General features: G+C 42.1%; 1 pseudogene; it reads left to right on the top strand.

Annotated features, from left to right (window-relative positions):
• The first annotated feature begins 12,459 nt into the window (after positions 1-12,459).
• LOC138203544 (protein DVR-1 pseudogene) lies at positions 12,460-13,937 on the top strand (annotated as a pseudogene).
• The last annotated feature ends 5,958 nt before the right edge of the window (positions 13,938-19,895 follow it).

Raw genomic sequence — 19,895 nt, 5'->3', positions numbered from 1 at the left:
GATCTGACTGAAACTTCTGCACTGAAACCATTGTAATGATCAGGTGATACCACTATTTTACATGAGAGGAGAATTACACAACTACACTTTCATTTATTTACTTCAACCTGAGCCTGAAGCAGGAGGAGGTCCCAGTGCTGTGGAAGACGTCCTGTCTGGTTCCTGTCCCCAAGAAGAAGACTCCATCTGCCCTCAACGACTACCGACCGGTTGCCCTCACATCTCATGTAATGAAGGTGCTGGAGAGGCTGGTCTTGGCCCATCTCAAGCCGCTGGTGAAATCTTCTCTGGACCCTCTGCAATTTGCGTACCAGCCTCATGTGGGAGTGGACGACGCCATCATCTACCTGCTGCAACGAGCTCAGTCTCACCTGGATGGAACTGGTGAATCTGTGAGAATCACTTTCTTTGATTTCTCCAGTGCATTCAACACCATCCAACCACTGCTACTGAGTGAGAAGCTGCGGGTGGTGGGGGTGGACGCGCCCACCGTCTCCTGGATCAATGACTACCTGACAGGCAGACCACAGTTTGTCCGTCTGGGCAGTGTGCTGTCTGATACGGTGGTCAGTGGTACTGGAGCTCCACAGGGGACTGTTCTGTCTCCCTTTCTGTTCACCTTATACACAACTGACTTCCAGTACAACTCAGAGTCCTGCCATCTGCAGAAGTTCTCTGATGACTCTGCAGTGGTAGGATGTATAAGGGATGGACGGGAGGATGAGTACAGGGCAGTAGTGGAGGACTTTGTGGAGTGGGCGGGTAGAAATCACCTGCTCCTGAACGTGGCCAAGACCAGAGAGATGGTGGTCGACTTCAGGAGGAAGGCGACGGCTCCACAACCGCTGAGAGTTCTGGGAGAGGAGGTGGACATGGTTGAGGAGTACAAGTACCTGGGTGTGTCCATCGACAACAGAATGAACTGGAAGACCAACATCAATGCTGTCTACAAGAAGGTGATGAGTCGACTCTTTTTCTTGAGGAAACTTCGATCCTTCAATGTGTGCAGCGAGATGTTGGAGATGTTCTACCAGTCTGTTGTGGCCAGTGCTTTGTACTTCGCTGGGGTCTGCTGGGGGAGCAGCATTGGAGCCAGTGACACCAACAGACTTAACAAACTGGTTAAGAAGGCCGGCTCCATCATCGGCTACAATCTGGATAGCCTGGAAAAGGTGGTGGAGAGGAGGACGCTGAACAAACTATTATCCATATTGGATAATCCTGACCACCCTCTCCACCACCTGCTGCAGGGACAGCGGAGCACTTTCTCCAAAAGATTCCTCCAGCTCCGCTGTCACAAGGACAGATACAGGAGATCATTCCTGCCCACTGCAATAAGACTGTACAATAACTCACCTCTGGCAAAATCCATCACAGTACAATAACACTGTTGACTGTGTTTCTTGGTTTGTTTGTATATTATATATATAGATATATACTGTACTGTGTATATATATATACATATATATATATATATATATATATATATATATATATATATATATATATATATATATATATGTTGACTGTGTTTCTTGGTTTGTTGTATATAATATATATAGATATATAATGTACTGTATATACTGTGCATTTTATATTTTATATTTATATTTTTACTGCTATTTACTGCTATTTTATTTTATTGCTTTTCTATTATTATATTATTCTATTCTATTCTATTATTTTATTCTATTGTTTCTATTATTGTCTTATTGCTTCTGTATGTATGCTGCTGTAGCGAAAAAATTTCCCCTTGGGGATTAATAAAGTAAATACCTACCTACCTACCTACCTATTTGGTTTGGATTTGATTGTTTCTTTTACCTGCTCTAAATTTAGTCTTCTATGCTTAGGCACAGAAGAAATACTGTGCTTGCAAAAATACTGTTTATCTTTATGGACTTGTTTCGTCATGAGAATTGGCACATCAAGTCTGTAAGCATTAATCAAAACAACCAGTTAATATGAGAAATACAAGTTTTTTTTTTTACAAGCAGTTACATTTAGCTTGCAGGGAAACTGAACTGAACTCATCTGTGTGGCTTCATACCTCTATTCACATGTCAGCTCGAGTTCCAGGCACATTCAATGGCTTAATTTGAATAATTTTAGATCAACTCTTAGAGCAAATTATTAAGGAAGGTTTTAATGTTTGTAGACAGTGGCACTTCTCTGCCTGAGGTGCAACTATGAATCATAAAGTGCAACATTGTTGATTTGAGTTCAGTCTGGGACTTTTGTTGTATTTCTTCCTGTCATCTCTCTTTTGTCTGTAATAAAAGCATACCTCCAAACAGAAATGTGAAAAGAACAAAAGTAGCAGAGACATTTTCTATCCAGCTCAATCAAATACAAATGTCTTGCATTTTGGCAGAATAACAATTTTAGTCGAGATTTGGACTTTGGAAGCAGCAGAACAATCTTCACTCAATGGCCATTTTCTCACCTGTTCTCTCTCTTAGCGTTGAGCTGAATGTATTTACAATAAGTTTTCATTAAAATCTATGAAGTTAAATGCTCAATTAAAGTTTGCATGCAACATATTTGCAATGGATACCAAATTATTTTTCATAAAACTGGAATACCCACAGTATTAGCCATATGCTGCTGAAGGTTATGTCTATTATTCCACTTGAATAAACTTGAACATTTAAAAAGTTTATTTTCACGTTAAAAAGTCATGTGACCAGTGTCTTAGCCGCCCGGAGGTAACTGACCTTGGAATAAGCAAATATTTGAAGAAGTCTGTTTCTCTGTCAGTGAGCCTGTTTGCCAACTCCATCTTCATTACTGTATGATAGAAGGAAATCTCATTGGCACTGAGCTACTCTACATTGTTTATCTCAAAAATAGCATGAAAATAATGAGGGTTGGCAGGTGGGAGCTGAAGTCTTCGAGGATTAGCATACTGCAGTTGCCTCAGAAAGACAGAGCGATAAAGCAGAGAGACATCTCAAGGATGCCGGTTTTTCTCAGTAAACAAAACAGACCGGTGAGACTATTCAGACTCTCAGTTTGCTGCCAATTACCCTCTGATAGAAGCAGTGATATGAACCCTGAAGAGCTCTGAAATGTAACCACAGTGTGGGTAAAGTGAGGAAGAAGAGCGATGGAAAAGCAAAACTATTTCTGACTGAAAATTTTGAATACATCAAACAAACTCATTATTATCTAAATTCATTCCTTCAAATCAGGCCACATCAAACACTTAATACAACATAAATTTCGCAGCAGTAGTTGTGATCATTCTCTACAACAACATGCAATGTGAACACTTTGTCCACTAGGTGGCAGTGGTTTATTTCATAAGACAGTTTCAATGGTTTTGGTTGCCTTTCTGAGGCCTCACTTCAGGCTCACACACTTTGGCTTGGACACAAAATCAATGTGTTACTGCACAGCTCAGGGTGCTCAGTGCAGATTTCTCATGTGATAACTCCTTTAATAAACATGATCCATTCGCAGGTCATGCAACAACCAGATAATGTCATGAAAACAAAATGTTTAATGCAGTGGTGGAAGAAGTATTCAAAATCCTTTACATAAGTAAAAGTTCCAATATAGCAAAAAATAATAGTACCCCATTAGAAGTAAGTCCTGCATGAAAAATCCTACTTCAGTAAAAGTACTGTACTAGCAACACAATGTAGTTAAAGTATTGAAATAAAAAGTACTGGTTTGGTGCCTCTGACTGATATATCAATATATATTACATCATTCCATTATTAATAATGAAGCCTCAGTGTGTCAGCAGCATGTTACTGTTGTATCTTTTGCAGGTGGAGCTAGTTTAAACTGCTTTATATCTAGTTTTATTTCCAGGGACAGCAGATAAATCTGGCAGGTCGTCAGATAATTATTGGGAGAGGAAAGAAGAAAAAAACTAAGTTCTGAGCCACAAATTTGTTTTCAGTTTCTGGACTGTTTCTCTCATCTTTGATTTTTAGTGAGATTTTGGATCATTTGAACATCAATTAATAGACATATGAAACATGACTGTTCACTGTGTCATATTTTCATCTTGGTAACTAAAATTTTATTTCTATGCACCCATACGTATTAAGATTACTTGAGCTAATACAGCAGCAATGGTCTATAGTCCAGTAATTTTAGATATACAAACAACAAAACTGAAAAAGACTGCAATACTGTCAGAATATGCCTCAGGAAACTTCATTTTTAAAAGGATATTTTCTCCTCACCTCACCTGTCACACATTTTCTCTGCTAATGGCAGTGTCAACTATTGAACTTTAATGGCTTACATGGTCTGACACTCCCAATTTAGAGTGTTTTAATTATCAGAAATAATATCTATAGTTTCTGTCACTGCCAGCTGGCAGGGCCTAGTGCTATTTGGAATCATATAGGGGGCAAAAATAGAACTCTGAAGGGTTCTATATATATATATTTTTTTTAAAGATAATTAGCATATGCAGACATAATGGTGGAAAAACCAAAGAAGTTTTGCAGAGTTTAAACCAGGGCACTTACAGAGGGAATATGTGACTCCACATTTGACTTGAAAATGAGGCTGACGTGAATTAATTTCTGTCAAGGTGTGTGTCTGCTTATGAAATGCAGTTTTGAATTGTTCATGTTAGTTTGGGAGACAAGACGCTTTTTGTGAATTTTTTCCATGAATAATGTGCAATTTTCATGCTTAATTATGCATAATGTCAGGTGTCTGAGCATGCTCAGATCTTGAGAGCATGGCAAGGGGGAATCTGTCTGTGGAGGAAGGTATTCGTTATTTCAAGAAGAATATAATTTGCTTTCTGCTGCCTCACATGACTCAGACTGATTTCCTCACACATTTACTTTAGTGATTTACTGCGGGTTTGTTATTGCATCTAGCGCCTCTATTTAATTTTAAACAAACATACTCACTCACACCACAGCCACTGATCAGAGGCTAGTGCTGACAAGTAAATCAATGAGTGACAACCCCTGACTCCTTCTTCTTGCGTCAATTGCATCACTCTTTGTTTACACTGAATCAATTATTCTATGATGCTTCTCTGCTGATAAATGGAGAGAAAAACAGAAAAAAGTGTGTATGCCTGACAGACAGGAGGGATTGTCAGTGTAGAGCACTGTCAACAGCAGACACCGTAACTCTGATCACAGTTTGTGCTCGTTCATGAGCCCACATGTCAAAAAAATGATAATCAGGGCCAATGGTCAGATACATAAAGGCTTTGATAGGTAATCCCTGTTTGTGGCCACGTAATCCTATGTGTATGTTTGTTTTGTGGTCTTGTAAGTTCTACCACCTGTTCAATTTTGATTCAACATAGGCTGATGAAAGCAAGAGGCTTGATCCCTCAATGCAACATCCAAACTCCGAGTCAGAGAGCAGAACTGCAAAGTTCAATAAAGTTGGATCTAAAGATAAGACGATAGAAGGAAAAAAAAAAAGGTTTTATCCACTTGTGCATCCAACCATCCATCTCAAGTCTTATCTCTGGAGGACTTGGGGGAAACACAGTTTGAGTGGAGCTAAGGGGGCAAGGTAACATATAATTACCTAGTTCCCAAACAATTGTTGGGGGGGGGGGGGGGGGGGAAGCTGGATTGCAACATTATTTTCTTCGTTGCTATAATTTAAATTTCTGCTATGTGTGTTTGGACTGAAATCTCACCAGGTTTCACATCGATTCTGGGGGAGAAAGTTTATTTGCTCTCTTGCTTAGAAATAAGATCAATATCACTCTTTGTTCAGTATGAAGCTGCAGCCGAGTAGCCCTTCAGTTTAGGTTGGCATAAAAATTGGAAAAGAAGGGGAACAGCTGGCCTGGATCTATTCACTAGTACCAAATTCTGCTTCCCAGTGCCTCGAAAGCTCAGATAATAAAACTTGATATCTTTTATCTTTGTTCTGCACGAAACAGGAAGTGCCTTTTGGGAGTTGTGACCATAACTGCAAGGCAACCAGCTGATACTGCAGGAAGTCACTGCTACTGTGAGAAGTAGGGATGTGTAGGGTGTTGTAGCACCCTCTAGTGGACAGTAAGGTATCTGCATGTTGACTGCTATAAGCAAATAAAATGCCATTTTACTTAATGTTTGATTGTTATATTCAGATTTGAATGCTATTTTGATCTCAGTAAGTGGTACATAATAAATCTTAAGGGAGACACCAAAGAAGAAGAAGAACAGGTGAAAGACCTAATGTAATCATCATTAACAGGCGGAACAGGAGATGAAAATAACAACACAAAAACTAATTTCAGATTTCGTTATGTAGCAATCAAAAAGAAAGAAACTAATCAGAATCAAAAGCTTCCAGGCAGACCAAAAGCACACACGTATCTTAGCAAACATGTTGCCAGTAAAGGAGCAGGTGCTAACATTTATCAAGCCAGAGGTCAACACTATCAGCAGCCAAGTACAACAAGGAGAGGATTAATATACCCTCACAAGTCAAGTTTATTTGTATCGCACAATTCATATACAGCTGCAAACCGAGCTGCTCTGTACGAAGCATAAAGGAGATTGAAAGATTTTCATTTACACTAGTTAACATGAAGACACAATAAAAAAAATGAGGGTTCTTGCATGAGTTAACATCATGAATCAATGACTACTTTGACCATTCCATTTCCTTTTATCGGCTCTCTTGCATGACTTTATGGTTCAGTGATGGTTGAATCTTTGGGCACTTAGAAACAAGCATGTTCACCAAATTTTGCAAACTGCAGACTTTATACTTCTTCATTTAAAGAAAAAAAAAGTGACAACATGTTGTTTTGGTGTGCCCTGGCAACACTACACCTATGGTTATCTGTGTTATAGTGAGAACATATAACTTGCACAAGCCTCCAGTTTCCTACAGGGCTCAATATTTGTGCATCATCCTGAACATGTGCTGAAGCCCGGATAACCCTGCTCGTCAAAACGATAGGAAAACTATCCTCCATATCCCTTGCTCATGCCGTCCTTTGATTCCCCATGTTAATAAGAAAGCCTCATTAGTAACCTCAGCCTCGCCAAATAAACCAGCCATAATGACCATGTGGGCTCTATTGTGAGCTGGGTGGTTGTAAGCACAGCTGTTGGTTCCTCCAATGGCTAATGTCCAGGGTTGTGATTAAAAGCACCACGACCATGAACCATGAACTCATTTCAGGGCAGGCTATTCTCTGCAGAATGAGGAGATAAGAGCTAATTGCCAGATTTTGTTTAAGCACAAGAAAAGAAGAGTGACATACAGGGGAATAACTATGAAGTAAAGACAGGAAATTAGAGTCGGGGTTATAACTGGCTGTTTGCATTAGTAACTCAGCGCATACACTTATAATGGGAGCTTTTCAATTCTGACAGTTGTAATTAAACAGTCTACAAAAATTGTACTTGTTAAAATGACTTTCCTGTGTCATTTAAATGTAAAATAATGTGGATTAATATAAATGTGCCATTATATGGCAATGGTCTTGTTTAATTGACTACCAGATAGTTAACAGGGGTTACTAACTACTAACGGTGAAGTAGATACATTATTAAGACAAAGAAGTAGCTGCCAGATATGTCTTTAAATGATATGTGACCACTGCCACTGCAGGGTGAAGGTTATTCGTTTTTAGATTTAGGATAAACTAACCACCGATTCACAAGTGCTGGAAAAGAATGGAATGAGACAATGGATTCCCCCAAGATTAAAACGTTTATTTAAACAATTTTTTAGAATATAACAGTGAAATAAAAAGCAATTTATTAAATACAATTTTGAAGAAACTACAATAGGGGGGCAGGATCTGGGACAGGGCCCTCACCAGGTTTATTTTCACAGTAAGAAAACATACAATGCAGTGTATATATAGAAGATGCTATTACCCAGCCAATCTGACCTTTGAGGACAGTAGTACTGTGGTTCACCTGTTGTGGAGGAGCACCTGCATGTTATCGCGGCCGGCCACGGTATAGCACATGCTACAAGTAATGAGTTATAAATGTCCTTGAGCGCAGATTGCAGCATAATAGTGTTAGAAGGCCGTTTATCATATTCACGGCTGCAAAGGAAAGCTCCTGTTCATGAACACCACCACAACGTCTTCAGAGTCCTGCAGCAGCAGCAGGGTGCTGAAACTGGTTTCCAGCAGCGGACCAGGCTAAATTAGACCGATGAAGCCAGTGTGTTCCAACTTTGATTCAGGGCCAAAAAGCCTGAAAAGGTACAAATGTTCTCACATATCGATATGCAAAGCTTGAATGAGTCATGATTGGTTAAATTTGACACATGAATTGTTGTGAATGTTAAAAATGTATACAGCAAGGCAGTTTAATTCAAGGTAAAGTTGATTTTTTTTTTTTTTTTAAATCTGCAGGCAACGTTGTTAATGTTGTTCACACAGTTGTTTCTGTTTCGTCATATTTTTGGGCACTAATATTGTATGTTGTTATCACTGGGCTGACTGACATACACTGGTGCTTTCAGTAGATGTGATATTGCCATTGTTTGACTGAAATGAAATTACAGCTGTAGATATGAACCATATGGATGAGTGTTACTTCTGCAGTCAACATGCTTTCACATTGTCAACTCTTAGCCTAGGCAACAACCTTTTAGTGCGCTGTCATGCAATTTTTTTTTTCCATCCGCCATAATCATCTACTCTGACTTCATATCGATCCACCAATTAAATTACCCACAACTTTGTTAAATTGCGTTAACGACTGTTGAAAATGGTCTTTTCGTGACTGGAAAAAAGAAAGACACATGTTTTGAGCTGCTTGATAGCAATGTGTGATGTTCTAAGATCAGCCAATTACATGGGAAGGCAATAAAATTAAAAGCTAAAATTAGGCAGCAACATTCAGATTAAATGAAATTGTTTGCAAATGTAGATTAAAAACTGAGTGAACCAAATCGTCCCTTGTGTCAATTTGACTCCTTTCTGAGTTGAATTATCGCTCCTGCATTAGTCAGAAAACCGCCTGACCGCTTCAGGGTTGTATTAATTAAAGAAATGTACAAACTGAGATGTCAGACGTTTGCTCGGGGGAAATACATTTCACCTACAAAGTAGGAATACTACTGAGCTGCTCCTGTAAGAGTTTCAGTCCTCAGGAGATGTGTGTTTGCAAGCATTGCTACTGTTTTAGGCATTTATGGATTATTTACACACACAAAAATTATTTGATATTCCTTGGCATCTATAACCAAGTAAAGACTGGCGAACTTCACAAATTAATTGATCCAAGAAGATGAAAAGTAAAACCATTAACACCCTGTCAAAGAATTTCTCTGCGCTGCTGGTAATGAAAATAAACTGTATGCCCGAAGACATAAAATGAAAATGTTTTGAATTATTACAAGTCCATGAAAAAGGTTGATGTATATTGCTCTTAATTAGAGAAAAAACAAAATCAAACACCAGGAATGTGTGCCTCAAGAAGTTTAGTATTTTTAATTGGGACTCTTGTTTGATATAAAATCTTTACTTATAAAAAACTGCAGCTACAAAATCAAGTACAATTCACATTTGAGTTTAAAAAACTCTTACAATTTGAAAGATTTGTACAACACAGTATTGATATTATGTAATACTTTATGATTAATTTATAGCACCAACAAATGAAGGTAGAATTACATTAACATGAGTTTCAGGGGTGCCGAAACACACACCCCTCCTCTGTATGTCAATAAAAAAATGACTATTTTTTTTCCCCAAACTTTCAGCACTGGACATGGTGTAAGCATCCATCAAAAAAAAAAAAAAAATCACCTCGTGCTTGTTTGTCATGAATATTAGCTGTATATTACTTCTTATTTTTCATACACTGTCACCATGCCAGCAGACTGTAAAAGGATAGATGATGTGATTTTGCAGCTGTAATATAAGCACAAAGATATTCTGATGGAAATGGGAGAAAATTAGCTGTACCTCACAAGTGCCGATATGGTCTGTGTGTATGAGTGTGCCGGGGCAAAGGCTGGTTCCTCTCACCATGCTGAATTATAGCTGTGTCACTTCCAATCAGGTCTGTAATATTTCACACAAAGGCAGAGGAGTCCCAAATCCCTCTGTCTGAGTGCATCTGTTCATCTGCCTGCTCTAAAAGCAGAACTCTTTGATTGTATCTAGAGAATTTGGACCACGTTGTTTCTTAAAATCACTAAGGAGGAAAAGTAAAATACTTTTTTATGTAGTACAGGTATGGATGTAGTACAGGTATGGATGTACCCCTAGAAGAGCCTCTGATGTTTTTGATGTATCAAAAATGTGCTTTGGGATGGAGAAGATGTGGTTGCTGGGAGGGGTTTGGGCTAACAACACAAAGTATTAAAAGATAAAAGTCAGGATTCCTGTTGGGTATGACACCTGCTGTGCACATTAAGTGCTCATTTGTACTGAGATCAAGGTATAGTGAATTCAACATGGTATTTTAATGGGGCGCAAAGATGAAGAATAAGAAAGAGACAAGATGATGTGTCTCGCTGATAAAATAGCTGGGGCTGTTCTAGGTTTGCTGCAACAGCATCAGTGCAGAGTTCCATTGGCTTCCTGTCCTGCACACCAGACCAAAACTGCTGCTCACTCAATTATTATAATTTTTTTTAGCTTCACCATTTTGGGTAATATTTTAAACTATAGTTCTGTTGCGAGCTGCAGCAGAAGGATGATGTGTTCACTGTCATCTTTGGATGTTAACGCTGTGTGCGGAGGGCTGTAGTGACAGCAATACTCCAAACTCAATGGTTTGCAGGGTTGTGTCTGTTGTGGTGTTTTGAGTGACATTTGTTTTTCCAAGTCGCATCTAAGTGTTGTGATATTATTGAAACGGGAGAAGCATATCGTCCCAGGCCGAGTAGACACACCAGTAAAAGTGGTGTGAAACAGTTTTGGTTCTGCTCTGTTGAGAAACACAAAATGCAGATTGTTCATCCCGAAGTCAAACTGTTTACTTTAAACAGACAGTTTTGCTATTCAGTTGACAGCATTTTCTTCCAACCTATGACAAGAGCCAACAATAGCTACAGCAGGTAACATCAGCAGCAGCTGTTATTTCGGTCTGCAGCACAGATTTTAGACACACGTATAAACATAGACGAGGAGGTGGATTTACTGAAGAATGCAGAATGATACCTGAATCGTTGAGTTGAACTACAAACCACACCATAAACGTTGTATACCAGCATTTACGGCAGTATCCATAGCAATCTGTGGGTTAAACATTAATTACTCGTTTTCTTTATACCATCACATTGCTCCAAGTGAAGATGTGGGAACATTGAAGAGGAGAGTGTTGCTTGGTTTTCATCTCTTGATTAAATGACGTTTCCCCTGCGGGTTTAAACTTCAATCTGTCCTGATTTATTAGCTTTGGAAACAAACTCTGGAGCCGTGCAAAGGATGACCAACTTATCCCTTGGGCCAGATCCGTCATTTGAAGCAAGCGGCTGTAGCGCTGCATTTCTATAGTGCCCAATCCGAACTGGTCTTATCTGTCAGGAGAATATTGACTGCATTACTCATTATCAGCCACCAGTGTCTCTGCTGGTAAACTCACACTCGGTGAAGTTAGCTATCAGGGATAGGTGTGGACAAGAGGGTGTCTGGCCACGACGAGATGATCCCTGATGTGATTATATATCACTGTCTATCTCTCTTTCTTTGTCTAAAATAATCTGTCTCTGTCTCTCTCTGTCTTTCTCTCCCTCAGTTTCTTTACAGCTTTTTAATCAACTCTTCTCACCACTGTTCACTGCTCATCGAGAGGGGGCTTAGGGGAGGGAAAAACATGATTACATCAACTTCAGAGGGTTGAGAAACCAAGTCATTACTCCATACCAATAGAATTGACTGAAAGGAAGAAAAATTATAAATACTTGCAGCAAGTCTATATATGTAATTAAGTTTTACAGCAAGAAACAATTTCGCATATACAGGTTTAGGAGGTAATGGGTTGAATGCTACATTTTAAGCAAAGACCACCATAAGGACATATGTAGATAAGACAAGGCAAGATACGATAAGATAGAGGTGGGAATTTGGGTGGAAAAAATAGATATAAACTACAGTACAACAACATATAATAATAAGAAACAAACTAACAAACAAATGTATGTTGTAGTGCAAAAAAACAACTTATTTTGTCCTTCATCCTCTTCTTTAACACTGCCCTCCAGACTGTCCTGTCTGTCCAACAACAGAGCTGGCCTTTCTCACTTGCTTGTGGAGTTCAGTCGTTTATATGCACTCACAAGAACCTGCACAAGTCCACCATCTCTATTACCTCCCCCTGTATGGGGGCTCCCTGCTCCTTCTGATGAGGGGTGTTGTTTGCTCTGCACGTCTAACATCAAACTAAGTACTAATTGTCAGGAGTCCAGTTTTTTCCTCCGTTTTGCCCCCGATCACCTCTCCTCCTGTGTCCCCTGTCTTTGTCTGTGGCCAGGCCCCTCACCTCCCGTGTCTACGCACTCCACACAGTCCCGACCTGAGGAGGACAAGACATGAGTCCCCTGGTGCTGCTGGCGCTGTGCGCCCTCGTTGCCGCTTCACACGTGGACGAGATGAAGATTCGGGAGGGATTCCTCCTCCGATCCATGGGGCTCCTCGAAAGGCCGCGGCCCGCAAAGAGCGAGCAGGCCCGGCACCGAGTCCCCTCCGCCCTCTGGAGGATATTCCGGGGGTCGGAGAACGTCCAGGCCGAGGAGAGCGAGCCCTGCACGGTGTCCGAGTACGGGGTCCGCGGCAACACCATCCGAAACGTGCAAGACCAAGGCGGGCCGATGTCGAGCCAGAGCGGCGGCGGCTGTCAGGCTTGTGTGGAGAAGCAGCTCTTCTTCAACGTGACCGTCCTGCAGCCTGCGGAGCTGCTGTCTCTGGCTCAGCTGGAAATCAAGTTCCACTGGAAGCCCCTCCGGTCCGTGGAGCTGCTGCAGGGGTCGTCCCGGGCCGTCAGCGTGTCTCTGTATAAAGTCCTCAGAGCCACGCTGAGGGGAGCCGACCCCCGGGTCAACCGCAGGCTCCTGCTGTCGCGGTCGGTGCGGCTGCAGCCGGAGCCGGCGCCGGCCTCCGTCACCGTGGACCTCACGGCGCTGGCCGAGAGCTGGCGCACGCCGGGACGCAACGTCGGTCTGGTTTTGGAGCTGCTGGCTCTCGGCGCAGAACCGGAGGAGCTCGTCCCTCTCCACCCCGGACGCTCCCTCCCGCTGGAGCCGGCGCTCGCCCTGCCACTGAGGGTCAGGGCCTCGCTGGTGGTCGTGTCCCTCAACCCCCACCAGTGTCGCGCCAGGCAGCGGAGGAGCGCCGTCCACTTCTCCGTGACTCCCAGCAACGTGTGCAAGCCCCGCCGCCTCTACATCGACTTCAAAGACGTGGGCTGGCAGAACTGGATCATCGCCCCGCAGGGCTACCTGGCCAACTACTGCCACGGCGAGTGTCCGTTCCCGCTCAGCGAGCGCCTGAACGGCACCAACCACGCCATCCTGCAGACCCTGGTGCACTCCCTGGGCCCCAAGGTCACGCCGCAGCCCTGCTGCGTCCCCATCCGCCTCTCCTCCATGTCCATGCTCTACTACGACAACAACGACAACGTGGTGCTGCGACACTACAAGGACATGGTGGTGGACGAGTGCGGGTGTCGATGAGGTCGCGTCCGATTGGTCGAGCGGATTTTTTTTTTATACAGGTTTAGGAGGTAATGGGTTGAATGCTACATTTTAAGTAGTGATGGTGAGATGAAGCCTCATGAGGCATCGAACCACTTCAGCCAATTGGTTCGAGAAAGGGTTCATTACTCGAAGCTTCATGTGCACACGAAACAACCTACTGGCCAAGTGTATAATCACAGGCAGCTGTATCTGAACCACATGTGATGCATTGAATTTTTGTGTCTGTTATGGCTGTTGGGAATGACTATGAATTACAAAAATGTATGACCAAATAATTTCTGTACATAAATTATCACATATGTGCATAATAAAATATTTTTTGTATGTATTCTGTGTGTGTAAATTTTCCCAAAATGGTAGTATCATATGATATGGCAGGTTGTGTAATCATGTTTTTCTGTCACTTTAGGAAAATGGCATGAGCTTAAGCAGGCAGAGGACAGTGAAAGTGCTTGTGGAACTAGGAAGAGGGGGCTGAATATGCTTGGACAATGATGTACAGGACAGGGGACATTTTATTCATTTTTATTCAGAAATAACAGTTTCTCAACAGTTTTTGGTTTTAAACGATTCCTTTTTTTTTGACACAACCTCTCCGGCCTTTGAAAACACCCTTTCACAGGGTGCAGAAGATGCTGGCGTGCACAAAAACGCAAGAGCAAGTCTATATAAATTTGGATACAGTAAATGTTGCCTCTCCCAGTACTCCAGAGGGTTTTCCAGCCTGCTTATATTTGGCTCTGAAAGGTAGTGCTGGACCTCCACAGTGGCATCTGCTGTCACATTTTGAGTCTTCCGTGCCTCCATGACGCTGGTGTCGAAACGATGCCACAGTGTGCTACCTAAGAGGAAACCACAGATCATGTTACTAAGTGTTCTCATAGGAATAATTGATCTCAAAATGTAAAATAATAGATTACCTCCTGTGACATCATGAGAGGTGGAAGCCTGGGGGATTTCCTCTCTGCTTTGTGTTGACCGTATAATGGTGGCACACTCGGAGGTCAGTCGTTTGATTGCTTCGGTGGCTTTTGTTTGGCTGAAAAATCCTATTACTTTAAATCGGGGGTCCAGGAGGGTAGCAAGAGACACGATGCTCATCGACTGCAAAGTGTACAGCTTCTCCCGGAGTTGCCTGATGAGATGGTCTCCCATTTCCAATGCTGCTGCAGGTGCCGGCTTTGTTATTTCCTCCTGAAGGGTGTGCTCCAGCATCTTCACGAGGGGGACAACTTTGGAGACAGACACATTTTCCTCTGCCGACAGCTCTACAGTGGCATCATAGAAGGGAGACAGCAAAGAAAGGCACCCTCCAACAATGTTGAACTCTTCTGATGTTAGGAAGGGGATGTCATGTTGTAACCCAGCTAACGCTGCTCCTACTGGCTCCCTTTGCTCCACCAAACGTTGCAGCATCAAATATGTGCTGCTCCATCTGGTCTCCACTTCTTGCATGAGCTTCATGTTTGCCATCCCCAGATGAAGTTGCACTTGTGTAAGCTTCTTCTTTAAAGATACAGATGAGTAGGCCATTAAATCACTGCAGTAGGAACACAGACAAACTATTAGCGTTATTAGAAATTGAAATAAAGGGAAAGAGCATACCTTAGCAGTGGTGCTGCTTCTAAAGAAGCCAACCAGCTTCCGTGCTTTGGCCTGGATGCCAGAGAGCACAGGCTGCTGGTCAAGTGCCTTCTTCACTATCAGATTCAGTGTGTGTGCAATGCAAATATGGTGCCGAAGCTTCAGCTCTCTCACACAGGCAACCATATTGGGAGCACCATCAGTGACCATACATGTCACCTTATTGGCGATTCCCCATTCCTCCATCAGGGAGGCTTTTACACGAGCTATATTTTCAGCAGTGTGTGATTGGGGGAATGCCTGCACTCCTAACAGCACTGAACTGAGTGTGGTTTTCTCACCCACAAAATGGCATGTTACAGCCAGGTAGGCATCCATATTGATATGGATGTCCACATGTCCGAAGTAAGGCTAACAGCAGCCACCTTTTCCACTTTAGCCTTAGCCTTCTCCTTAGCTGACTCATACTTGGCCTCCACCATGGCCTTCAGAGCCTAAAGGAAAAAATATATAGTGCTGAACTGTGAGACACAATAAAGTACTCATTTGTTTCATGCATGCACCCATGCATACCTGCCTTGTAGGGAGAACATAATTAGGATCCAGTTTGGACACAAATGCCCTGAATCCAACATCATCCACAATACTGAAGGGCTGTGTGTCCTTCACTATCATGGAGACGAGGGCTTCATCCAGCTCTTGTTTTCTGGTGGCTGGTTAAAAGAGAATAAATACAGTGTCTGTTACCTGTCTTTATTTGCACAATAAACAAAAGTGAACAGGGAAAAATTGTGATGGTGCATTTGAAATATCGTAATGACTTACCTTGGCTGGGTGAAGCTCCAGTTTCCTCCTTATTCTCATGCAAGGCACGGTAACGCCTCAGCATGGATGAGATGTTGTTATTGTACCCTAACTCCTTGGAGCACAATAAACACCTCACCTTTGAATAAAATAAGAAACTGTGAAAAATACAGTTCTTGATAAGCAAACCTAATGTGTCTGAAATAGAGTTAGATTTAGCTTACCTTATTAGGAGTTATCAAATCAAAGTGTTCCCACACAGGGGAAATCCTCCTCTTCCCAGCTGGCTCCATCCTATCACCTATCCTTCTCTCCTCACTCCTAAATCTCCAAACTATCTCTCTCTCTCTCCTAAATCTCCAAACTATCTCTCTCTCCAAACTATCCAAACTCTCAACTGACCGCAACTCTCCACCAACAACCCACATTTTGAACGGAGCCTGAGGGGTTTATATTGCTGTCAAACCTCCCGGCAAAATCTGAACCACTTCCCGAAGCAGTCACGTGGTACAGCCGGGCAGCGAGGCTTCGGACGTCATCATTTTTGGCTCCTCCCCTAAATGAAAGCAAGCCTCGACACACGCTTCGAGGAAACGCCCCCTCCATTACTCGACACACGCTTCGAAGCGTCGGCACATCTCGTAACATCACTAATTTTAAGCAAAGACCACCATAAGGGTATATGTAGATAAGACAAGGCAAGACAAGATACGATAAGATAGAGGTGGGAATTTGGGTGGAAAAAATAGATATAAACTACAGTACAACAACATATAATAATAAGAAACAAACTAACAAACAAATGTATGTTGTAGTGCAAAAAAACAACTTATTTTGTCCTTCATCCTCTTCTTTAACACTGCCCTCCAGACTGTCCTGTCTGTCCAACAACAGAGCTGGCCTTTCTCACTTGCTTGTGGAGTTCAGTTGTTTATATGCACTCACAAGAACCTGCACAAGTCCACCATCTCTATTGCCTCCCCCTGTATGGGGGCTCCCTGCTCCTTCTGATGAGGGGTGTTGTTTGCTCTGCACGTCTAACATCAAACTAAGTGCTAATTGTCAGGAGTCCAGTTTTTTCCTCCGTTTTGCCCCCGATCACCTCTCCTCCTGTGTCCCCTGTCTTTGTCCGTGGCCACGCCCCTCACCTCCCGTGTCTACGCCCCTCACCGGTCCCAGCAGATGCAGCCACTCACCCCTGATCACCACCTGCAGGTGTGCTGCATCTCCCTGATCACCTCCCCAGACTATATGTAACCTGCCCCTGCACAACTCTGGTTGTCGGTTCATTTTTGTTAGCCACCCGTCCGTCCTCCGTCAGTCCTGTTCCCGTTCCTCCGGCCTCTGTGCCGCCTGCGGATATTCCCGGTCAAAGTCACCAGCCGGTGGAGTTGCCCTCCCGGCTTGGAGGATTGTTGACACCGTCCCTTCCGCTGGTCTGCCGGTAACTTGGGGCTGAATATTTCGCTGCATACAACGGGCTAGGAATCATCTACCGATAGCATGTGATGCGCTTAGGGACATTGAAAAAAATAAAACCGCTTGCATGTGAGGCGTATGTTACCACAGAAATTAACCACTCTCCCCCTCTATACTGTATGAACACAAAAGATTTATACAAAAAAGCAAGTATTTTTTTAATGTCCATTTATTCAGCTCTTAATAAAGATAAAACAGTCTGTTGCCTGTATTTATAATGTGATTTCCCCACAGAAATCATTGAACATTCATCTCTCGTCTTTTCTTTTACTTGTTGAACTAAATAAACAGCCAAAGTCTGGGATATGTGCCATGAAGCGCTCTCAGGAATTTCATACATAAAAAAAACAAGGTAAATATTCCTTTCATCCGGTTTGTTTTCTGTTTCGTGACTATGTCTATCCTGTTCTTTTGTTTACACTCTGAAAGTATGATTTATTTGTGGAGCATATCCACCAAGGCATCATCATCTTCCAAACAACAGTGAGGAAAAACAAAGAAATGGCTTGAGATACACACAAATAAGAAAAGGGAAAAATAGTAATTACTTTGGCTGTCAAATGCCTTAAAATATATATCTTTTTCATCTCTCCAATGTCTGAACTTCAAAGAACAATCGGATTCCAGTGTCTGAACTAAGAAATGCAAAGTCGTCATGAATTGCATCCTCCGAATGTCACTTCGGAGGGTGAGATGAGATACAATGCTGCACAGACCATCAAAAGACAAGAGCAGCACTCGAAGGAGGAGGAGGAGGAGTCTATTGCTACAATATCAGCCACAATACAGGCCGTCACAATGCCTCCTCATGAGTAAACTGAACAACCAAAAGGAATAGGACAACATGTAAAGATAAGCAGGAGCTTCCCTTCCTCCCAACGCTACACATCATCCCTCTCTACGCCAAAACATGGGGAAGAGGAAGAGTCTGAAAAGGTTCCCATCGTACTGGACCTACAGTGATGCTTCCTGCTAGTCTACGATGAAAAATAGGCCTGAATTCATACAATACGATGATATGATACTAAATGATATGATATCATTCAACATTATGATACGTTATAGAGGAATACATTATAAATAACTTACAAAAAGATTGAGCCTTCCCCTTAAGAAGGTTGCCTTGTGGGAAACCTGGGTGTGATGTGGGCCCTTGTTTGGGATTTTAGCAACTCTCTCTGTTGTCAGTGAGTGAGAAGTATCATTAACAGCTTGTATCTTCCACCACTGTAAAGTACATTACGACAATGGTAATTAAGTTATTGCAATCATACCTTAAAGCATCCAGATAAGTAAAAGTTTCAGTATAACGGCTATCCAATGTTGTGTACTGTCTTCGTTGCCCCAGAAAAGGAAAGAAAGGCCCAATTCATCCAACATTATTACAGTGTCTCTGCCTCTCCTCATCGCTGCAGAGTTGGTCTGGACAGAAAAAGCTGGTTATATACCAGCTGCGACACAGTCTGCAGTAAAGACACTACCACAGTTAAGAGCCCTGGTTCTGAAAAGGCAACACATAGCGTGCAATGGGCTTTGTGTTAATTGCGTGCACCTTCCACCTTCTATTCCTGGCTCAGTCACACACACACACACACACACACACACACACACACACACACACACACACACACACACACACACACACACACACACACACACATACAGGATGGTGCTGCTCTTCTTATGCCATGGCTGTCAATAATCTGTTAGTAGCTTAGACCCGGACACTATCAGGCTAAGATACAATATACTGTGAAATAAATGTAATAAAATAAATAAAGCAAATTAACAAAATGTTGGTTGTTCTGACAAAATTAGAATTATTACCACATTGCAGTTAACATTGTCGTTAACAGGCAGCTCGCTTCATGCATTTTTCGTAATGTATAACTGAATAAATATTTTAAAGTACGATGATTAGTTGACTAGCTTAAACTAAAGACAAATTAAGGACAATCTTTAGTCGGGGGCAAACCTACAGAATACGATAACATACTCCATGAATCCACATCATACCATGAAATATGACATATTACAATCATCATATTATACTTATGTGACACATATGTCCACTGTGCTGCAGTATAACACAGCACAACGGGCGAACAAAGAAAAGTATGAGTGAAACATCATTAGATAAATTAAATAAATCCTGCAGTTGAGTCAACCAATCATTGCATGCACAAAATGTAGAAGCATAAGGAAAACAATGGGTGAACATGCACTCAAAACTCACAATGACATTGTTAACCAACAGCAGATGTCTTCATGCCCTTTACACCAGTTCACAAGTACAACAAACTAAATCCAATGTTGTACCTCTCTCCCGAAGTTGGGTGTGCTACATGAAAACTCTTTGACTCAATGGCACCCTGGAAAACCCACTTGAGCCCACTTCTCTAATG

Source organism: Embiotoca jacksoni, unplaced genomic scaffold (assembly GCF_022577435.1).
Source record: "Embiotoca jacksoni isolate LCO1_2020_lvr unplaced genomic scaffold, fEmbJac1.0.p SCAF_23, whole genome shotgun sequence".
NCBI lineage: Eukaryota > Metazoa > Chordata > Actinopteri > Embiotocidae > Embiotoca > Embiotoca jacksoni.
This window is presented reverse-complemented; position numbering and strand designations above follow the sequence as displayed.